Here is a 6,840-nt window from a genome sequence, read left to right as displayed (position 1 = left end):
AGCCCCCTTTGGGAAGGTTCCCCTTTGGGGGGAAGCAAAGGGAGATCTGTTGTGCTTTTCTGTTGATTGTATATATTTGTAAATGTTGTGAATTTTGTATACTTGTACATATTAATTGCATTTCATCATAGATTGTAGATCTGCTTGTAAATACAGCTTTCATTTGGTTCCAGACTAAGCTAGCCTGGTTATTGGTGGTGGTGGTGGTGGGGAATTTCAGCTCACACTGACACAGGAGTGGCAGGCAGCTCCTTTCCAGGCTTAGCAGCTGACAGGGCATCAGCTGGGCACAGTTTTGGTTTTGCTGGCACAGTTCAGCACGACAGTTTGCCTCTAGGCACCGAAATGTTGCAGCAAGGTCCTGGTGTGCAAGCAGGCACACAAAGCAGCTAAAAGCAATTCAAGCAGCTCTCTGCTGTTTTGGCAGAGGCATGATGCTGCGGCTCTGGCGAGGTCCTGGTTCTCCCTGGGACTTGGCAAACAGTTCTCCTGGGTTTCTATCTGTCCTGGTTTGAGGCCAAACAGACCCTCTCTTGCCCCAAAAGGGACAAAAGAATGACACTTGCACAAAGGGATTGGAGAGTGATGGAAAGTTTGAATGGAAAAGCAATTGGTGAAACTACAAAACACTACAAGCATAGTGGCAAGAATATCCCAAAGCATACAGAGCCCCTTACATAATTCCCAAAGCTTCCCAATCCTTCCCTTCTCCCACCTGAGGGTATACCCAAAACCCCCAGGGCTCTTTCTTCCCCCTCCCACTACTAGGCTACTCTCAGGCTGGCCATGTCTGAGACTGCCCCGCCCTCCATTCTCCTCCTGGCATTAGGCCTAGACAGGCCTAAGAGGCCTTGAGGATACTCCCCCACCGTTACCCGATAAGAGAGAGCATCTCCCATGGGAGCTGAGAGGGAAGAAAGAGAAAGAGAATGACTTTTCAGATGGATTTATAGGGTGCAGGATTTATGGGTAGAAATACGCCGTTTCCTGTGTCCACCCCTATTCAGGACACTGGAGGTGTAACATATGTGGCAGTAGCAGGGGGCACCCAGCCTAAACTGCCACATATTCCACCCCTTATTTCATACCCATAATTCCTGCACCCAAAACATATCATCAAATTAGAAACAATCCTTAGATGACATGTCTGGCAAAGTCCAGGTCCTCATCTGGGTGTCCTTCCAAAGAGTCTCTCCCTTGGGCTCAGGTAACAGTTCATTCCAGTTCTTCTCCCTCATCCTGTGGAACCTTCCAGTGACGCAGAGTTCATTCCTCTGCACAGTGAACTCTTCATGGATCCAATGGACATCCTGGCCACCTGGAAACAACCTCATAACTTCTCAACCAAACATTTCTCCATCCACTCAAGCAGCATGTTTCCACCCCTCGGGGCAATCGAGTCAGAACAATCAGGCTCCTCGATTCGACTCCTTCCACCCCCTGCAGGCAACAGCACGCTGAGACTTTCCAAAGCTGCACGGACCTTTCCCAAGCCCAGTGCTGACCGCTTCCAGCCGCGGCCCGAGGCTAATACGGATGCACACCACGCACAGGCACACCGCTCCCCCTGAGCGTACGCATGCCGAGGCATGGAGGCATCCGGCTACACAGCCCTCCCCCGGAGAGGGAGTGGCTGCACTGCAGCCAGCCGAGAAGAGAGGCGGAGCCAGGTGCTAGGCGCCATTTTCGGAGCGCGTCCGAAAATCAGGGGAGAGATAACACCGGCCATCACCTGATATACAGAAAGACAGAGCCGCCATCACCTCTGCAGCTGGGGTAGAGATCAAAACCACCGCCACCCCTCGGGCCACAAGAGCGACTTTTCCAGCCAAAGCCATACTCACTCCCTGGGCCTCGGAAGCAGCTTTCGAACTGGATCCACCGCCCACCTTCTGGATTACGGGAGCCACCGCTCACCGCCCCGCTGCGGCTAGCCCCCACCGCTGCAGGACAGGCCGGCTCTGGTCTGCTTACAGCAGTCCCTCCCCTTCCTCGGCTCCGCGCCGCTCTGCTCACCGCTTGCGCCACGCAGAACAAAAGGGAAAGGGACAGGCACTGCATTCTTAAGCTCTCCCCAGTGCCCATAGCTATAGAATCGCCTCTGCCACCTTGGAACAGCAGGAGGGATTCTACGCCACGGCTACGCACCAGGAGGTCCCCTTGGAACCCATAAAATGCCCACACGGTCGCCCCAGCACAAAGCCTTGAGCCCAGCCACCCAAAACCAACAATGCCCAGATATCCATTTTAACTTTTCCATCTCTATACTTCTCCAACCCAATTTGCAGAGCTCCTGCAGCAACCATCCTCTGCTACCAATAATCTGTACTGGTTTGAGGCCAGACAGATCCTCTCTTGCCTCGAGAGGGACAAAAGAATGACACTCGCACAAAGGGATTGGAGAGTGATGGAAAGTTTGAATGGAAAAGCAATTGGTGAAACTACAAAAAACTACAAAGCATAGTGGCAAGAATATCCAAAAGCATACAGAGCCCCTCACATAATACCCAAAGGCTTCCCAATCCTTCCCTTCTCCCACCTGAAGGTATACCCAAACCCCCAGGGCTATTTATTCCCTCTCCCACTACTAGGCTACTCTCAGGCTGGCCAGGTCTGAGACTGCCCCCCCCCCTCCATTCTCCTTCTGGCATTAGGCCTAGACAGGCCTAAGAGGCCTTGAGATACTCCCTCACTCTTACCCGATAAGAGAGAGCATCTCCCACAGAAGCAGAGAGGGAGGAAAGAAAAAGAGAATGACTTTGCAGATGGATTTATAGGGTGCAGGATTTATGGGTAGAAATACGCCGTTTCCTGTGTCCACCTTATTGGGTGGACACTCAGGACACCGGAGGTGTAGCTTATGTGGCAGCAACAAGAGGCACCCAGCCTAAACAGCCACAAAACTGTAGAAATTGATGGAGGAAAACTGAAGTTGTCCATTAGACCTGAGCTTTCAGATGAATCTGCAGTTGTGGGACATCATGAGATAGAGGATGTGAAGTTGCCACTTGCCTCTCAAAGTGTGCATCACAGACAATACAGAACCAACCGTGACTCTTTGGTGCCCATTCAAAACTTGATTCATCAGCTGGAGAGTCAGAAGGTCATCAGCAAAACTCATTCACCTTTCAACAGTCCAATCTGGCCTGTGAGAAAGCAGAATGGAGAGTGGCATCTGACAGGTGATTTCCGTGCCTTGAATGAAGTAACTCCACCCATGAGTGCAGCAGTACCAGACATGATGGAACTCCAATATGAGCTGGAATCCAAGCAGGCCAAATGGTATGCTACCATAGACATTGCTAATGCTTTCTTCTCTATTCCCATAGCAGAGGAATGCAGGCCTCAGTTTGCTTTCACCTGGAGAGGCATTCAGTTCACATTCAATCGTTTGCCCCAGGGGTGGACTCACAGTTCAACCATCTGCCATGCAGTGATCCATGATGCTTTGGAGAAAGGTGGAGCTCCAGAACACATTCAGCTCATCGATGACATCATCGTCTGGGGTGAGACTGCTGAAGAAGTCTTCAAGAAAGGTAACAAAATCATTGACATTCTCTTGCAAGCTGGTTTGGCTATCAAGCCATACAAGGTGAAAGGACCTGCCAGAGAAATCCAGTTTCTGGGATTGCGGTGGCAAGATGGTCGCCGTCACATCCCAATGGATGTGATAAACAGAGTCTCCACCATGGCAAATCCCATCAACAAGAAAGAAACTCTGCGTTTCTTAGGCATAGTGGGATTTTGGAGACTGCACATTCCTGGATACAGTCAGGTTGTGAAACCTCTTTATGATGTGACTGGAAAGAGAAACAGTTTCCAGTGGGGTCCTGAGCAACAAGCAGCCTTTGACCAGATCAAGCGAGAGGTAGTCCAAGCGATGGGTCTGGGACCTGTCCGAACTGGTCCAGACATTAAGAACATTCTGTACACAGCCACCAGTGACAATGGTCCAACCTGGTGCTTATGGCAAAGAGCTCCAGGGGAGACACGAGGACGTCCTCTTGGTTTCTGGGGTCATGGCTACAGAGGCTCAGAGGCAAACTACACTCCAACAGAGAAAGAGATTTTAGCTGCTTATGAAGGAGTGAAAGCTGCTTCTGAAGTCATCGGAACTGAGTCACAACTTCTTCTAGCTCCTAGATTGCCAGTTCTGAATTGGATGTTCAAAGGCAAAGGTTCTTCACCACATCATGCAACAGATGCTACCTGGTCTAAGTGGATGGCTCTGATAACACAGAGAGCTCAAATGGGAAATCTCGAAAGGCCTGGTTTGGTGGAGGTGATCACAAACTGGCCAGAAGGCACAAGCTGTGCAAAACCTCCAGAGGAGAGAGTAACTCGTGCTGAGGAAGCTCCTCCTTACAGTGATCTGTCTGATGATGACAAGAGATATGCTTTGTTCACAGACGGTTCCTGTCGTCTGGTTGGAAACAAGCAGAGGTGGAAATCTGCAGTGTGGAGTCCAACACTCAGAGTTGCAGAAGCGAGAGATGGAGAAGGAGAATCCAGTCAATGTGCAGAGGTAAAAGCTGTCCAGCTAGCTCTTAACATAGCTGAACGTGAGAGATGGCCAAAGCTTTATCTCTACACCGACTCATGGATGGTAGCCAATGCCTTGTGGGGTTGGCTGAAAGAGTGGAAAAAGAATGGATGGCAGAGAAAAGGAAAGCCTCTCTGGGCTGCAGATCTGTGGCAAGACATTGCTCCTGATCTTGAATGGAAACACCGAGGTGAGCTGTTCTTAGCTCGGTGGGCCCATGACTCGTCAGGACATCAAGGCAGAGATGCAACCTACCGATGGGCTCGTGACAGATCCATTGACATTTCCATGGATGCTATCACACAAGTCATCCGTGACTGTGACATTTGTGCTGCTATTAAGCAGGCAAAGCGGATCAAGCCCTTGTGGTACGGTGACCGATGGTCCAAGTACAAGTATGGTGAAGCCTGGCAGATTGACTACATCACTCTACCTCGTTCTCCATCTGGTAAGCAGTATGTGCTGACTATGGTAGAGGCAAGCACTGGATGGCTGGAAACTTATCCAGTTCCTCATGCAACTGCACGTAATACCATTCTTGGTCTGGAGAGACAAATCCTGTGGAGACATGGAACTCCAGAGAGGATTGAGTCAGATGACAAAACTCATTTCAAGAAGAATTTTGTAAAGAACTGGGCCAAAGAGCAGGGCATGGAGTGGATATTCCACATTGCCTACTATGCACCAGCTGCAGGGAAGATCGAACGCTACAACGGTTTGCTGAAAACCACTCTCAAAGCCATGGGGGGTGGGTCTTTGAAAAAGTGGAGAAGCATTTAGCAGAAGCAACCTAGTTGGTGAATAGTAGAGGTTCAGTGAATCCAGCTGGACCTGCCCAATCAGATTTGTTGCAAAAGGAGGAAGGTGATAGAGTTCTTGTTATCAGAGAAAAGAATCTGTTAGGCAAAACTGTTTGGGTATTTTCTCCTTCAGGAGAGGCCAAACCTGTCCGAGGGGTGGTTTCTGCTGAAGGTCCTGGTCACACCTATTGGGTGATGCAAGAGAATGGTGAAATTCAGTGTATTCCACAAAGAAATCCAACTTTGGCTGAGAGAGGTTAAATTAAGAGTGTTGTACAGCTACACCCAAGAGGAGAATCTGTGAGATCTATGGTGCACAAACCCTGAGAACCCTGAGAGCCCTGAGTCACCTGAGAGTCCCTGTTCCTTTCTTCACTCCATCTGTGAGGAAACAAGCTGTTTGCTGTTTTTCCTGTGATTCAAACCTTTGAATCTTCTACATCTGAGATAGCCAGAATGGACTATGAGCTTTATTCACTCGTTGTAGATATTGGTTTAGATTAGATGGAGAGTAGTAGCAGCCAATGGAATTGTTTAGAAGGGGTGCATTGCTATGGTTTTAAGACTGTGTTTTTAATTTTTCTTCATAAAGTTCAAGCAGAGAAAGTGAAAGAATATAAATAAATCACTACTGGGTAGAAGAAAGCAAAATAATGATTGTTCTAAATACTTACATTGGAGAGAGAGAAATGTTTAAGAACTACTACTAAAAACAATGTCTCTTAGTGTCAGCTCGCTCGGATTCTGCATGCTTCTTCTTCTTTTCTGGCTGAAGACAACATCCTGACCTTGACCAGCTAAGTCTAACAGCCTCTCTGCTTCTTGACTCTCTGCCTTCTGCCAGGAGGTCAGGGGGGATTCCTTCTGGCTGGGGGCAGAGGCCTCTTGGGGGAAGCAAAGGGGGCTTGGTTGTGCTGTTCTGTTGATTGCACATGTTTGTAAATATTGTGAATAGTGTATATTTGTACCTATTCATTGCATTTCATCATAGATCGTAGTTTTGCTTGTAAATACAGCTTTCATTTGCTTCCAGACTGAGCTAGACTGGTTATTGTCAGTGTGGGAGGGGGATTTCAGCTCTCACTCTGTTACACCTACAAACTTGCTTCACTACAAACAGAACCACAGTGTATCTTTTCACGTGTGCAAAACTCACTAACATTCAGTTCAAAGCACCCGTGCCTAGACACATGACATTCCAGCTTGAATTGCCTTAGACAACATTGTAAATCTCTGTATAGAGTTGCCAAGTGTCTTGTCGAGTCGCCACCTGGTGGACAAAGCTGCAGAACTGAACCCTTCGATCCCTTAATTAGAAACTAATCCTGTAAATATTCTAATTGGGTCAAATTGTACATACTAAACCAGTTATGGGGTGTATTTTCACAACTGCACACTGGAATATGTGTGTCTGTGTGTGTAGTGATTAATCAGTTATTAATACTTTTTAATAATTAATAACATACTTTTTCATAGTTTAATAATTCTAAATAATTA

Source organism: Indicator indicator (assembly GCF_027791375.1).
Source record: "Indicator indicator isolate 239-I01 chromosome Z unlocalized genomic scaffold, UM_Iind_1.1 iindZ_random_scaffold_45, whole genome shotgun sequence".
In the NCBI taxonomy this organism is placed as follows: Eukaryota; Metazoa; Chordata; class Aves; order Piciformes; family Indicatoridae; genus Indicator; species Indicator indicator.
The sequence above is the reverse complement of the archived record's forward strand: the minus strand, read 5'-3'. Positions refer to the sequence as shown.